Source organism: Stegostoma tigrinum, chromosome 34 (genome assembly GCF_030684315.1).
Source record: "Stegostoma tigrinum isolate sSteTig4 chromosome 34, sSteTig4.hap1, whole genome shotgun sequence".
Classification (NCBI taxonomy): Eukaryota; Metazoa; Chordata; class Chondrichthyes; order Orectolobiformes; family Stegostomatidae; genus Stegostoma; species Stegostoma tigrinum.
In genome coordinates this window covers 5,672,823-5,688,293 of record NC_081387.1, presented here as the reverse complement: position 1 = coordinate 5,688,293, position 15,471 = coordinate 5,672,823, and the positions used below count along the sequence as shown (strand labels likewise).

General features: G+C 40.7%; 1 protein-coding gene and 1 long non-coding RNA gene across 2 annotated transcripts in view; both read left to right on the top strand.

Annotated features, from left to right (window-relative positions):
* The window catches only part of LOC125446358 (zinc finger protein 271-like), a 62,837-nt gene that overhangs the window by 13,474 nt on the left and 33,892 nt on the right, over nucleotides 1-15,471 (top strand). The window lies entirely within an intron of this gene.
* On the top strand, nucleotides 6,443-8,228 carry LOC125446359 (uncharacterized). The gene is made up of 3 exons (XR_009442921.1): nucleotides 6,443-6,478; nucleotides 7,255-7,334; nucleotides 8,115-8,228. It is a non-coding gene; the product is annotated as an uncharacterized LOC125446359 (long non-coding RNA).

Sequence of the window (15,471 nt, the reverse complement as noted above, 5' to 3'; positions counted from 1 at the left end):
AGGAAGACTTCAGATTCTGATCTACTAGCACAAGCACCTGGCAGAGAAGCCATTCTTCAGGTAGCAATGGAGGTACTTCAGTTAGCCTCAGTGTCTCTGGTTTGTGCAGGGTGAGAATCAGCCCAGAATCCCATTCCTCACCAGCAAGTCCATCTGGAAAGTCAGGGTGAGGGCAGGGAAAACATCAGTTTATAAGTAGGACAAATATATACATATAAACTGACGTTTTCCCAACCACCATCAGTTCTGAGGAAGGGTCACCAGACCCAAAACATTAACCCTGTTTTTTTCTTCACATATGCTGCCAGACTCGCTGGGCTTTTCCAGCAACTTTGTTTTTGTTCCTGATTCACAGCATCCGCAGTTCTTTCGGTCTTTATTGAGGGCAAGAGGTGTCGGCTGTGACAGTCTCCTTTGTCTTACAACATTCACTGTCCATCTCTCCACATGCTGAATGGCCAATTTGAAAAGAGCACTAGAGGCTGGTCAATGTCAGCAGTTTGACTTCCACTCATACCTTGAGGACTGAAGGGAATGTGAAAGGACAATAATTCAATTTATTAGAGTGCCTTAAAGTATTAAAACATCCCAAAGTGTTTCCTAGAGATGTAACCTGACAAAAATTAAAACTGACAGAGAAGGAGATGTTAGGAGGAAATGATCGAAACTATATCAGAGGTGGGACTTAAGGAAGGTCCTAAAGGAGATAATAAATGTAAATATACTGAGATTTAAAGAGGGAATTGTAAAACATGGAACCTGCAAGGCATGGTTATCAATAGCTGAACAAAGGGAGTTGACTGGGTATATACAAAAGACCAGTTTGGAGGAAATCCCATGCAGATATCGAAGGGAGGTGGGACTGAAAGTGACAGGGAGAAGGAGAGTGAAAGACCAAAGAGTAATTTGTCTTGATAATGAGAATTTTAAATTGGAGGCACTGAGCAATTGAGAACTAGTGTAGGTGAGTGAGCACAGCATTGATAGATGATTGAAAGGACAGTTTTAGCGAAGATGATATTTATGGAGGGTGGATCCTGGAAAGATAGACAGGAGTGCATTGGCATCATTCAGTCTAGTCTAGAAGCAACAAAAACATGGATGAATATTTCAACAGAAAGTGGACTATTGTAGGGAGAGTTGGAATATTACGGAGAGTAGTCAGTGATATTTGTGATGGAAAGGATATGGGGTCAGAAACTCAGTTGGAGGTTGAAGAGAGTAGTACCAACTAACTGTTGTTGGAGCTTAGTGTGGAGAGTGCAATTGAGAAAAATTAAAGGATTGTAGGAACTGAAGTAGTCCTGTGAGCATGTCACATCATTAAGTTAGATCATGGCTCATCTGTGTCTTAGCATTATTGACCCGTCTTGACTATTATTGACCCGTCTTGACTATGTAACCCCCTTGTCTAACAATTACTCTAGCAATCTCAATTTTGAAATTTTCAATTGGCCATTGCATAGGTTTTTTAGGGGTGGGAGGTCGAGATTTCTTTTTTGTGAAGAAGTGTTTATTGAATGATCCTTCAACGGCCACACTGTAATTTTAGTGCTCTACCCCTTGTTCTGGACTCCACCACCAGAGGATTCATTTCTCTCGAACAACTCTATCAACTCATTTAGTCATTTAAAATACATCAAGTACGTAGTCCGCTCTTCTGGAAATATTGCCTTATGTGATGTGAGGTTAAAAACACAGCACCAACACTGAGTGTACATTGAAATTCAAAGTGACTGGCTGTTCTTGTTTCTTTTTGTGAATATCTGTAACCTGAGCTCCAAAAGCTGAAGAATAACTCAAAGCAATATTGGCAAGTTCCAAAGCACTTGATATTACATGTTCTGTTTAGTATCTCAGGCGTATCTTTGAACAATGTTTAAACAACTAAAATGGGAAATGCTCAGTAGAAAATTGGAAAGTTACAGAGATCTTGGAGGGTTGTAGTGCTGGTGCTGCTTACATAGGTAGGGAAGAACAAAATCACAGATAGATTTGAGAATGAAGATGAAACTTTTAAAAAGTGAGGTGCTGCCAGACTGAGAGCAGCTGCTTGGATGAGTGAGGATCTGGCCAACAGTGTTTTGGAAAATTCCATGATGTGTCAGTCTTCAAGAAAGATTTAACTTGCTGAATTTAATATGGCACCATATTGTGGCCCATGATTAAAATGTAAACATTGGTTGGATACCTATCCACCAAAACTTAGATGTCCTGCATCTGTTTTACATTAATTAGATCAAGTGAGTCTTTTGTTACCATCTGATGGACAGCTCTGTGGTCTCAGTACCAGGTTCAGGTTGTGACTGCTGAGATGACAGGTAGCTACCAAAGAAGGTAGTCTAGAATTCGGGATAATCTGGGTTATTGGTGGGCCCTTGTTGGCAGACCTCAGCTAAGTGGGGTGGGAGATCAGGTTTGAAAGACTAGTTATCAGGAAGGGGATGGTTGACTAAAGGTGGGGAGCTGTATGACGTTGTGGGAAATGCCTCCAGTAGATACAAGGGATCACAAAAGGAGGTTTTCCCTGTCTTGCCAGACATTGGGACACCCAAGAAAGGGAGCTGGGGCTGGTACTGCCCCTGCCATGAATAAATTAGACCATTAATTGGTCTTTTGAGGTCCTCAAAGAGCTCAATGGCAAGTAGGCTGCCTGGCTCTTCCACCTTCCTCTGCAAAATGAAAGAATAGTCAAGAGCTCAAAGGGTTGAATGGCATACTCCTACTCCTTGTTTATATATTGAGAGAGACAGGAGCCCAGTGTCTACAAACAATCTGGCAGGGAGAGAGAAGGGTAAAATTCAGCCTGCGGTTGTAGTCCTCACACATGCAGCAATCTTCCTGAAATAACTGCACAGAGGCCAGTATCCATCAAGTCACCCTTGATTTACACACGAACAGTCCTCATCTTTAGTACTGCCCCATTAAGAGCAATGTATCAAAGTATCTCTGACACTCACCCTTTTTATATGTCAGCCAGGGCTCCCTGACCAGATTAACAGTCCCAGAGAAGAAACTCATATTCTATGAGATCTGGGTCACTAACCATGATATAATCACTACATCCCTCTCCTTTGGAATCCGCAGACATAGGCAGGTCCCTTATCCTGGAGAGTTTCTGTGGCGTTGTAGCACTGGGTCAGGTACAGGCACCATGTAACATATAGGAACTCATCTCATGTGCTAGAAACAGCTCGGTAGAATTTCATTCTTTTCTTCCAGGGGCTAAATCCATCACGTCCAGCTCCGATTTTGAGGACTCAGTAACATCTGACAGAGAGTGAACACATGGCTTTCAGCAACTTTTCTGATGTTCCAAGGGACAGGGTATGTTTTTCTCTCACACCATTGGTGAGCTTGTAGCTTTCACACAGTCTATGTGCCTGTTCAGGAGTGTTGGATCCACCCAAACTTTATACATCACTGGTCCTGACTTTGTGTCAATCATGTCTCTTACCCATGCAGGTCTTTTTCCATGATTTTTACATCAAATTTTGTCACATGTATTAAACAATGTCACTTGGTGGACTCTTGTGTCCAGTATTGGCATTTCTGGTGCCATTTCACCCTCCTGCCCAGGAGTGGGAAGATCACACTTAACCTGGTATGGAGTCTTCCCCCCATTAGCACCTCTGCTGGTAGTTGCATGTGAGGTGGTTCTATAATCAAATAAGAACTGTGACAGCTTGGTATCTAGCACTATCTACCTGACCGTTTCTTCAAACCAGCCTTCCAAAGTTTGAACTGCTCTTACTTCTAGGTCATTGGATGTTGGGTGGGATGGAGCTGTCAAATGTCAAATCCCATTCGACTTTAAGAAATACCCAAATTCCCAGCTCGTAAACAATGGTCTGTTATCTGTGACCAACACTTCCCGGACTCTGTGTGTTGAAAGCGTTGTGCACATCTTTTCTATCATCGTCTCCATATTTGACGAATAGACCCTATGCACTTCCACTCACATTGAGTGCAGGTCTACAATGACTAAAGACATTGAACCTATGAAAGGACTTGCATTGTTGACATGTAACCAAATCCAAAGTTTACCCGGCCATTCCCACAGATGTGGGGAACCTGCTGGTGGTAAATTTTGTCCTTGCTGGCACTCTAGACACATCCATCAACACGGCTATTTCTGCAAACAAACTTGGCCACCAGACATAATTTCTTGCCAACATCTTCATTTTGGAGGCCCAAGAATGGCCCTGGTGGGATTCAGCCAATATTTGATGATGATCTTTGCTCAGGACAATTATCCATGCTCCCTATAACAATATGCCATCCTCTACTGTGAGTTGGTCTCTCTGGCTCCAAAAAGTTCTAGTTGTGAGGGCCGTTTGGTTTCAGCCATTAATACCAGTTGTTTTGGTTTTGAAAGGATTGGATCTTTGTGTGTCCAAAGGCTGATATTGTCAACTGTAACTGGGAGCATGTCTATAAAACTTAATATCGTTAGAGAATCTTCCACTGGGGGCACCACTTGTGGTGTAACTGCTATTGGGAAGCGGCTTAATGCGTCCGAATTCATAATTTGGCCTCCCAGACAGTATTCCAACTTGTAATTACAAGGACTTAGTATTAGACCCCACTGCTGAATGCAGCCTGAAGCGATGGGTGGCACTGCCTTGTCCTCTTTAAGCACAACAAATAGGGATTTGTATTCGGTGACTATCACAAATTTTCACCACTAAAAATATTAGTCAAACTTCCTGACTCCAAATACGGCAGCTTCTTTTTCTGTCTGGGCATATTTGCGCTTGGCATTAGCCTAAGTCTTGGGTGCATATGCTCTTGTGCATTTCTCTCCATCAGGCCACCTATGATCTAATACCACCCTGATACGTTATGGGGAGGCATCACACATCAATACCAGATCTTTTTTGGATCATGGTGTACTAACATCTAAGAGGATGATAGCTGTTTACTGACTTCATTGAAAGCTATGGCAGGTCTGTGCAACCATTTCCAAGACTAACCGTTTTTTTTAGGAGTTGATGCAAAGGTAGCAGGATAGATGCCAGGTTAGGTATGAGCTTTCCATAATAATATACCAGCCAAAGAATTGACCTAAGCTCCTGGACAGACATGGGAGCCATGGCACATTTGCTTTATATTAGTACAAGCTCATACAGCTATTAATTGTAGCATACTTCTGGGAGTCTTCATCTAAACACAACTGCAAGTAAGTGTGGTTCATGTCCAGTTGCATTAAGAACAGCACCCCCCCCCCCCCCCCGACATAAATCCTCTACCAAGGGATTGGATATTTATCCAGCTGCAAAAAATGGGTTATTGTTTGTTTAACAAAGCATCAGGCTTCAAAATATGCAGAGTTTGCACATTCTCCGTGTCTGCGTGGGTTTCCTCTGGGTGCTCCGGATTCCTCCCACAGTCCAAAGATGTGCAGGCTAGGTGGATCGGCCATGCTAAATTTCCCGTAGTGTTCAGGGGTGTGTGGGTTATAGGGGGTTGGGGATGGGTCTGGGTGGGATGCTCCAAGGGGCGGTGTGGACTTGTTGGGCCAAAGGGCCTGTTTCCACACTGTAGGAAATGTAATCTAATCTAAAAACCGTACAACTAGTGCTGCCCATTCTGCAAAGTGGACTGGCTTGATGATTCCTTCACTTTCCAGCCTTCTGATTTCTGCTTCTACCGTTGCCCCAAGGCAAATGGCACTGGGCGGGTCTTGCAGGATCATGGAATTGCTTCCTGGTTAACATTCAAAGTGGCCTTGGCTCCTCTGATAGTCCCTAGACCTTCCGGGTATTTAATTAGGACTTCAGTCAGACAGCTATTTTCTAACTGAAAAATGTTGAGCCAGTTTAGGTGAACCTCTCTCAACCAATTTTCTCCCATTAAGTACAGGCCCAATCTTTTTACTACAATCGCTGGTAAGTCACCTACCTGCTTTTCACAACAGACCGGAACTGAAATTGTATACTTAGTCTGTAACCCTGGTATAGGTTCTCAGCCTAGCTGAGATCTTGGACAATGTTGATGACTGGAGTCCAGAGTTAATGATGAGGAATTCAGGAGAATGATGAGAATATGGAACTTGTTCCAACAGAAACAGTTGAGGCAAATAATTTTGACGTATTTGATAGGAAGCCAGGTAATGCAAGGTTACGTGTACCACACTTGTCTGTTTGAGAATCTCCCAAGGTTGTACAATGCCGTTCCCACACAGAAATCTCTGTAAAATGAGCTGGGATAGAAGCTGCAATAATTGAGATTTTATTCCATTGAGGCAATGGGAAGTTTAAATCTTCGTCTGATCTACTTACTTTTCAGTCACCTACATTTCGCCTATCAAGTTGACAAGTTTCAGGAAACTCATTTCGTTCAGGCAGTTAGATTGGATGCGAAAGACGTCAATCAGAAATCTCTCTCTCACACACACACACACACGAGTACATTCCCACCTTTTCCTTTTCCAGAGCTGGTTCACTTCCTATAAGAAAAACTAAGTGAGGAGATGGTGAGTAAAGGATCAGCTGCAATGCAAATTGTGTCCCATTATATCCACATCAATCTTCAGGCGGTCTGACTATTCCTGTGGACATTCAGAGGTGGAAATGTCCCTTATGATATGTGAGAAGATCCAGATGAGAGAGAGAGCAGTTTACTGGGTGCTTTGTGCTGGACGAGCTATGTGTTGGATATTTGACTGTGTTTATTGGAAGCATTTTCCCTTCCGGTTTGCAGACTGAGTTTTGTTGATGGCTTATTCCGGAGTATGAGAAGTTAAGGTGTAATTCTCTGGGAGGAGCAGAGTGTCTGAGGATTGTTACTGATTTCCTATTATTGAGTTCTATCTATTTGCGGGGAAGTCGATCCTCTAGTCTTGGGATAGTCAGAGGCCGGAAATATGACTGAGATAGATGTTGAGATCTTATGGAAATCCTGATGCTCTTACATGCCGACCTCCGTCGGAATTGTCCATTAGGTTTGATCTCCCGATGAGAATTTCCCTCACTTCCCAGGACCTGACCCTGACCTACGCGGTACATACCTTTGATAGCTTCCACGGGAATGTTAGACAGATTAAGACCTACGTATCACCTGGACATTTTCAAAACTGACACCTCAATTACCGCTGACTCACCCAGTTTATCCACCTGACGAGGACGCATCACCACCCTGAGCACCCAACTACCTTCCCCTATCTAATTGTCCCTTTAATTGCCCGACTGCCCAGCTAACTCACCTCCTCTTCGTCCACTCGTTCAATAACGCGTGCATTTCCCATTGTAGGCGATGTGTCTTCTCCACTGATTCCCTTCACAGACTCTGCATGGATTACTATGCTGGGAGAGGTTTTCAGAATGCTGAAGGTCAGACCCTTTTAAACATAAGATATTAGAAGCCAATGTCGTATTGCAAGCTGTTAATACCCTGTGGGCTGAATGGTTAATTCTGTCTGTCGACTGGGATCTGCATATTGTCTGTATTTTAGAATTCATTTCTGTAGCTTTCTCAGAGAAAAAAAATAATGATATGCATTTAAATACTTTCACAATTATCTGATGTCATGGTGAACTTTAGAGCTAACAAAGTACTTTTGAAGTGTGGTCATTGTTCTGATGTAGGAAATGTGGCAACCATGACATGCACAGCAAGCCTCCACAAACAGCAATGTAATAATGACCAGATAATCTGTTTCTTTCACTCGTGTTGACTTACGGTCTAATGTTGATCAGGAGACTGGGATAACTCTTCCTCTCTTCTTCAAAATAGTTTCATGGGATTTTTTTACACCCACCTTAGAGAGAGGGGGGAGAGCAGAACAGGTGTTAGTTAACATCTCAGTTGAAAGACAGGGCAGTGGTCCTTAGTTCTACACTGGAGTGTCAGCCTCAATGTTAAGTCTCCGGAGTAGGCATAAACACACTACCTTGGACTCAGTGGTGAGTGAATGTTCTCAGGCAAGGTTAGTAATCACCACAGCTCCACGCCTGTCTGAGATCCCTACGCTCTTCCAATTTTTGTCGCTTGAGCTACTTTGATTGTAATCGTTCCACCATTGGTGGCCAAGCCTTCATCTGCCTAGACGCTAAGCTCTGGAATTCCATCAATAAACTGTTCTATTACTCTATCTCTCTCCTGTTTTTCAGATGCTTCTTGAAACCTATTTTTATGATCAAGTTATTCATCATCTCCCCTACTATCACCTTCTGTATTTCTTGTTATAAAGCAGATGTTGACTCCCCCATAATCTGCAAAAGGAGTGTGAAACGTGGTGTAACCTGCCTTTCAGCAACTTCCAGAGGTTAAATAAAATAAATCCCTGACAGTCATTTCAAAATCAACAAGTGACAATTTATTTATTTAACTCTAATAGTGATCAAATTAACTGAACTATTAACAAAATGAATACATCTCTCCTGACTACTATCTATTCTGGAATAAATCTCTCTCTCTCTCTCTCTCTCACACGCACGCGCACACAAATTAAATCTGGTCTTTATAAATTACAGCCAGGTGATGTTTTCTGGAACGTTGTGTCTTCTGTGTCGATTTTTCTGTCAAGGATGCCTTCTCCATTGATTCTTCTGTTGGGAATATTGACTAGTTGTGCCATTGGTACCATTGCAATTTAGATGGTGCTTTCTCTAAAACGTAGAGGAGGCTGTGAGAGCCAGCGATTCTCTCTTGATAGCTGAGGGCTGCTAGCTCTGGCAGATGGCAGTTAGCTCTGGAACTTTGTCCGACCCCCCCCCCCACTTCTTTTATACCCTTGATGACATATCAATATTTCCCATTTTGGTATTTTCATGACTGGCGACATGTGCAATCTGTAAAATGCTTGCAACATGAGCTTGGTCCTTTATTGTCAAAATCATCAGATTTCAATTTAACTGATTTTTGGTATCGAAGTGCCTGTTTCAAATTAATTGGCTAAATTCAAAACTTGTCTTGGTAAAAACTGTGCTTGGCCTGCTAACTACAACAGCCATTTGATACAAATGTTTCAATTTGAATGCTGTCTGTATGCTTGCAAACTTTCACGCTGCTGCTCACAGACATCGATTTTAAATCTTACCGTTTCTAATTTATGTAAACATTTTCTTTTAAACTCATGATAAAGCATCCACAGTAGTATTTTCATGACTGGCAACATGTACAATCTGTAAAATGCTTGCAACATGAGACCCCAATTAAAATATCTGGTATTCCTGTCCATAAATCTTTCCAGAAATGTCAAAGGATTATGATCTGTATACACAATTATCTCTGATGTATTGTTTGCAACATAAACATTAAAATGTTGTAAGGCCATTACCAAACACAATAACTTTTTCAATGGTTGGATTTTTTTCCTCGTGGGTATTGAGTTTTTTTTGAAAAATAACCAATTGATCTTTCAGTTCCACAATTATCCTCCTGTTACAACACAGTTCCAACACCTACATCGCTTGTGTTAATGGTGACTTCGAAGTGTTTCAAAAAATTTGGTGTGGCTAAAACTGGTGTGGTTGTTAACATTGCTTTTAAATTCTCAAATGTCTCCTGGAATTGTTCTGTCCACCAAAATTTCATGTTCTTTTTTAACAAATCTGTCAACTGTGCTACTAGATACTAATGTTTGGTACAAATCTCCTGTAGAATCTGCTCAGCCCTAAAAATCATAGCACTTCCTTGTTCTAGGATGATCTTGGAAATTTCTTGATAGCCTTCACCTTCACATTCCTCAGTATCATCCATCCATGTCTGATGTTTTTCTCCAAGCATGTCACTTCCGCCTTTGCAAACTCTGTATTTCCCAAGTTTATGACCAACTTTGACTTCATTGTCTCTCAAAGAGGTCTGTCAAATGCTCCATGTGATCTTTCCACAAATGGCTAAAGATCACCAAGTTATCTATGTAGACGGCACAATTAGTTAATCCTCCAACAATCATGATCATAAGCCTTTGAAAAGTTGCTGGTGCATTTTTTTTCATTCCAAAGGGCATTACTTTAAATTTACACAGCCCATTTGGGCTTGCAAAAGCAAAAACTTCTTTTTTCTCTTTCCAACAAAGGTACTTGCCAGTAATCGTGAAGCCCAACTTCATGATGTAAGTGGCTTGTCCTACTTTTTTCTACACAATCCTCCAGGCTTGGAATTGGTTATGAGTCAGATTTGGTTACTGCGGTGATCTTCTGATAATCTATGCAGAATTATTGAGTACCATCAGGTTTGTGAATCAATATGATCAGCAAACCTCACTCGCTTTTACTTGTCTCGATGATGTCTTCTTTGAGCGTCGCTTCCATTTCCTTCTGAACCTGCTCTGCTTTGAGACTATTAAGCCAGTAGGGGTGTTGTTTTATCAGAACACCATTCCCTACATCAACCTCATGTACTACAGCATTTGTCCTTCCCATTCAATTTCTACAGAGGTCTTTCAAGTAACAAGTCTTTCAATTTGGTTTTTTTTTGACATATAACTCATTACCCTAACCCATTCCTTAAGGACTTCCTCATTATTCAATTTATTCTGAGGTACATCAAAATTCAAATCATCTGGATTTGACTCTTCAATGTTCCTCTGGTTCCCTTTCCTTGTCGTAGTAAGGTTTCAACACGTTCACATAACATGCTCGATAATTTTTTTCCTATCTGGCATCTTTACCAGATAATTCATCTGACTTAATTTCTTCTCAATCTGTTAGGGACCACTAAACCTTGCTTTGAAGGGATCTCCTACCACTGGAAACGGCACCAATACCTTATCCCAATGGCAAATGTGCAAATTTTAGATTTCTTATCTGCTTCTTTCTTCATTAGGTGCTGTGCTACCTTCAAATGTTGTCTGGCTGATTCACCTACTCCGGTTAATGTTTCTGTCACATCAGATACATAATTCAACTATGTGATTTCTGAATTTGGACCTATCAACTTTTCCTTAATTAATTTTAAAGGCCCTCTTAATTTGTGTCTAAATATCAACTCAAATGGAGTAAACTGTGCTGATTCATTTAGAGCATCTCTAATACAAATTATATAAATGGGATACCTTTATCCCAATCATTTGGGTAATCGAGACAATAAACTCTCAACATTGTCCTTAGGATCTGATGCCTTATTTTCAATGCTTCCTGGAATTCAAGGTGGTATGCATTTGATTTAAAGTGTTTGATGCCTAAACAATCCATGACTTCCTTAAATAATTCAGCAGTAAAATTTGACCCTTGGTCTGTCTGAATCTCCCTGGGTAGTACATAACAGGTGAAGAAAGCAAGCAATTCCTCTACAACCTTTTTTCCCTAACATTCTGTAATGGAATTGCCTCCAAAAACCTGACAGACACATCCATTAAGGTTAGCAAATACTGATTCCCACTTTTGGTTTTAGGGAGGGGATCTACACAATCAATTATACCGTAGGTAAGAGGATCCTCAAATACAGGAATTGGCATCAAAGATGCTGGTTTTATTACTGCCTGTGGCCTTCCTTCTATCTGACAGGTACGACTGGTACGGCAAAATTCACCCACATTTTTATGTAATTCAGTTCAATAAAATGTTTCTGTATCTTAGCCTAAGCCTTCCCTTACTGCAAGATGACCTCCTAGAAGTAATTTGTGTGCTACCACAATATTTACTGTATGTATTCTACTGGCAACACAATCTGGTGAACTTCCACACATTTCTCATTTGCACTAACCTGCCAAGGTCTCCATTTCTGCCTTGATATTTTATCCTGAAAGCAATCGCATTCTGGAATACTCTCTGATTCCATTTCTGAGTAGGCTTTTTAATATAAACCCTTCAGTGTCTCATCTTTTTACTGTAACTCCACTAGTATTTCAGAACTAAACACCTCTATCTGATCTTCTACCTGCTTAGGTTTTTCCTTTACCATCTCATCAAACAGAGTGTCAGCTAAATGGACCTCAAATCCTTGATCTTTCCCTTTTGTTTTCCCTTCTTCTTTTAACTTATGGCTGTGGGATCTTGTCATCACACAGTCTAGAAAAATTCCAGAGTATTTTCCTTTTAACTCCTCAGTTCCCTGGTTTTCTTTTCCTTTTGCACTACCATGGGTATCACTCCCACTTGTGATCCAGCTATATCATTTCCAAGAGTAAACTGAATTCCTGGAATAGCCAATTTTTCCGTTACTTCCATTATCACTTATCCAGTCTTAACTAGACTTTCTGGCCTTATCTTACACAGGGGAATACTACCCTGCTTTCCATTTATTCCACAGGTTACCACTTTCTCAGCAATATTTCAGAAAGAGTGCAAATATTTTCATCTCTTACTATTAGAGACTAACTAGTTCCTATGTCTCTCAATATTTTAACTTCTTTACCTACTCCCCCTGTTCTACCTGAGCAAATCTTACCCAGACAGGTGAAGTCTTTGAAAATATCAGGTGCCATCTTACTATCTAGTCTGTGACTAGGCTGTGCACTCTGCTGCAGCTTCTGTTGGGATTTCCTTCACCACCTTAAATAATCCCACTGGTTTTAGCACACCTTTTTCTCAGTGTCTTTCTTAACCTACCAGCACTGTAACTTTGTGTATCCTACCTTTTTCGCAATGAAAATACCTGAGGTCTTTCACTTCTTTTATACCCTGTTGGGTTTCTTCTTTCACATGTAGTAAACTGTTCCCAGTGTGATCAACTTATTTTTCATTGAAGATTCTCACTATCTCCCAATTTCTATCCCTCAAAGAATTAAACTACTGTTGGAAATTAGATTTTGATTTATGCACTAAGGTGTAATGATCTACCATCTCTGTGGCACTTCTCACTGTTTTAACTTTTTGCTCCTCAACATGAATTCTTATCACTTCTGGAATTGAGTTTTTAAACTCCTCCACCAGAATAATATCTCTAAGAGATATGTCTTTTCTATCATTAATGCCCTCATCTGTCCATTGAAGTTGTTCTGTTTAATTTTTTCAAACTCGATTTAAGTCTGACCTGGTTACTTTCTTACATTTATGAACCATTTTGTGTTTTGTGTGTCAATTTGTGGGCACTCAAAATAGCCTGTTTTACTTTTTCATATTCTCTCACACATTGTGAGGCAAATACCTCACTGGCCCTGCCTATCAACTTGGTCTGAACTGACATTACTAGCACAGTCTCTGGCCAGTTCATCTGCTTTGCCAATTTCACAAAGGAAATGAAAAAGACTTCTACATCATTTTCATCAAATTTTGGCAAGGTTTTGACATGTTTATATATATCCCTACCAGGCCTTTGGCTACCATTGATTTGCTCATCATCACTATCATCCTCACTAAGCCTACCTTCATCTCCATCCTTTTAAATTGACTTTCCTGTCTAATTGCCAACTTCTTTAGTTCAAACTCTCTCTTTTTTTTCCCTTACCTCTCTCTCCTTTTCTCTTAACTGTAGTTCAAACTGTTCCAGTCCCCTTTCCCTTTCTTTGTCTTCCAAATCCTGTTGTCTCATTTGCAATTAATTTTCTCTAACTCCACTGCACTTGACTGTTTCTCAGATATATCTATATGCTCAGCTAACTTTGTTACAATTTCAGCTTTCTTATTATCCCTAGTTAAACCCCATTTTAGCCTGTCTGCTAATTCTAAAAGTGTCATCTTTTTCTGTCTTTCTAAACCTCCTTGGAAATTTGGGAAGTATCTTCTCCCCCAAAACCTCTTTAGCAATGTTAAGAGCCATTTTCCCACTTTTGGTCTAACCACCAACAAGCAACTGAAATTGAACGGATTTTCCACTTCTCACTTAAGTTTTATTTAAAGGACTAGGACACTAGTCACCAAGTTTGTTTAACTTCGCTGGGACCTTTTGTACCTTAAATCTGTTCAAATATGTCCAGATCTGTCCAAATTTGATCAGATCTATCCAAATCCCAGATGATGAGCCCCTGACCTATTATAAAGCAAAGGTTGACCCCCACCCCCCCACCACCGAGAACTAAAACCAAAACTACTAAAGCGGAGCACTTCATCTTATAATCTGTAAAACGAAAGTGAAAAGTGGTTAAATAAAATAAAGTGAGTATTTATTTTGTTATATTGTTTTAAAATTAACAAATAACAATTTATTTATCTAACTCTTAATAGTGAACAAATTAATTAAACTATTAACAAACCAAATAAATCTCTACTAACTATTCCTGAATAAAACAAGGTTCTAATGGTATCCTATCTCAATAATTACAAGTCCTACTTAGATTTTTAAAAAAATTGAACTTAGTCTCTCAAAATTACAGCCAGATGACGTCTTCTGGAATGCTCTGTGACTTCTCTGTTAATACTTCTGTCAGGAATTCCTGGTAAAGTGTTGGTAAAGTGTTGGAAAAGGTTATAAGGGATAGGATTTATAATCATCTAGAAAAGAATAAATTGATTAGGGATAGTCAGCACGGTTTTGTGAAGGGAAGGTCGTGTTTCACAAACCTTATTGAGTTCTTTGAGAAGGTGACCAAACAGGTAGATGAGAGTAAACCGGTTGATGTGGTGTATATGGATTTCAGCAAAGCATTCGATAAGTTTCCCCACAATGGGCTATTGTACAAAATCCAGAGGAATGGAATTGTGGGAGATATAGCAGTTTGGATCAGAAATTGGCTTGCTGAAAGAAGACAGAGGGTGGTGGTTGATGGGAAATGTTCATCCTGGAGACCAGTTACTAGTGGTGTACCGCAAGGGTCGGTGTTGGGTCCACTGCTGTTTGTCATTTTTATCAATGACCTGGATGAGGGCGTAGAAGGATGGGTTAGTAAATTTGCAGATGACACTAAGGTCGGTGGAGTTGTGGATAGTGACGAAGGATGCTGTAGGTTGCAGAGAGACATAGATAAGCTGCAGAGCTGGGCTGAGAGGTGGCAAATGGAGTTTAATGCAGACAAGTGTGAGGTGATGCACTTTGGTAGGAGTAACCAGAAGGCAAAGTACAGGGCTAATGGTAAGATTCTTAGCAGTGTAGATGAGCAGAGAGATCTCGGTGTCCATGTACACAGATCCTTGAAAGTTGCCACCCAGGTTGACAGGGCTGTTAAGAAGGCATACAGTGTTTTAGCTTTTATTAATAGAGGGATCGAGTTCCAGAACCAAGAGGTTATGGTGAAGCTGTACAAAACTCTGGTGCAGCCGCACTTGGAGTATTGTGTACAGTTCTGGTCACCGCATTATAAGAAGGATGTGGAAGCTTTGGAAAGGGTGCAGAGGAGATTTACTAGGACGTTGCCTGGTATGGAGGGAAGGGCTCACAAGGAAAGGCTGAGGGACTCAAGGCTGTTTTCATTAGAGAGAAGAAGGTTGAGAGGTGACTTAATTGAAACATATAAAATAATCAGACGGTTAGATCGGATGGATAGGGAGAGCCTTTTTCCTAGGATGGTGACGGCGAGCACAAGGGGGCATAGCTTTAAATTGAGGGGTGAAAGATATAGGACAGATGTCAAAGGTAGTTTCTTTACTCAGAGTAGTAAGGGAATGGAACGCTTTGCCTGCAACGGTAGTAGATTCGCCAACTTTAGGT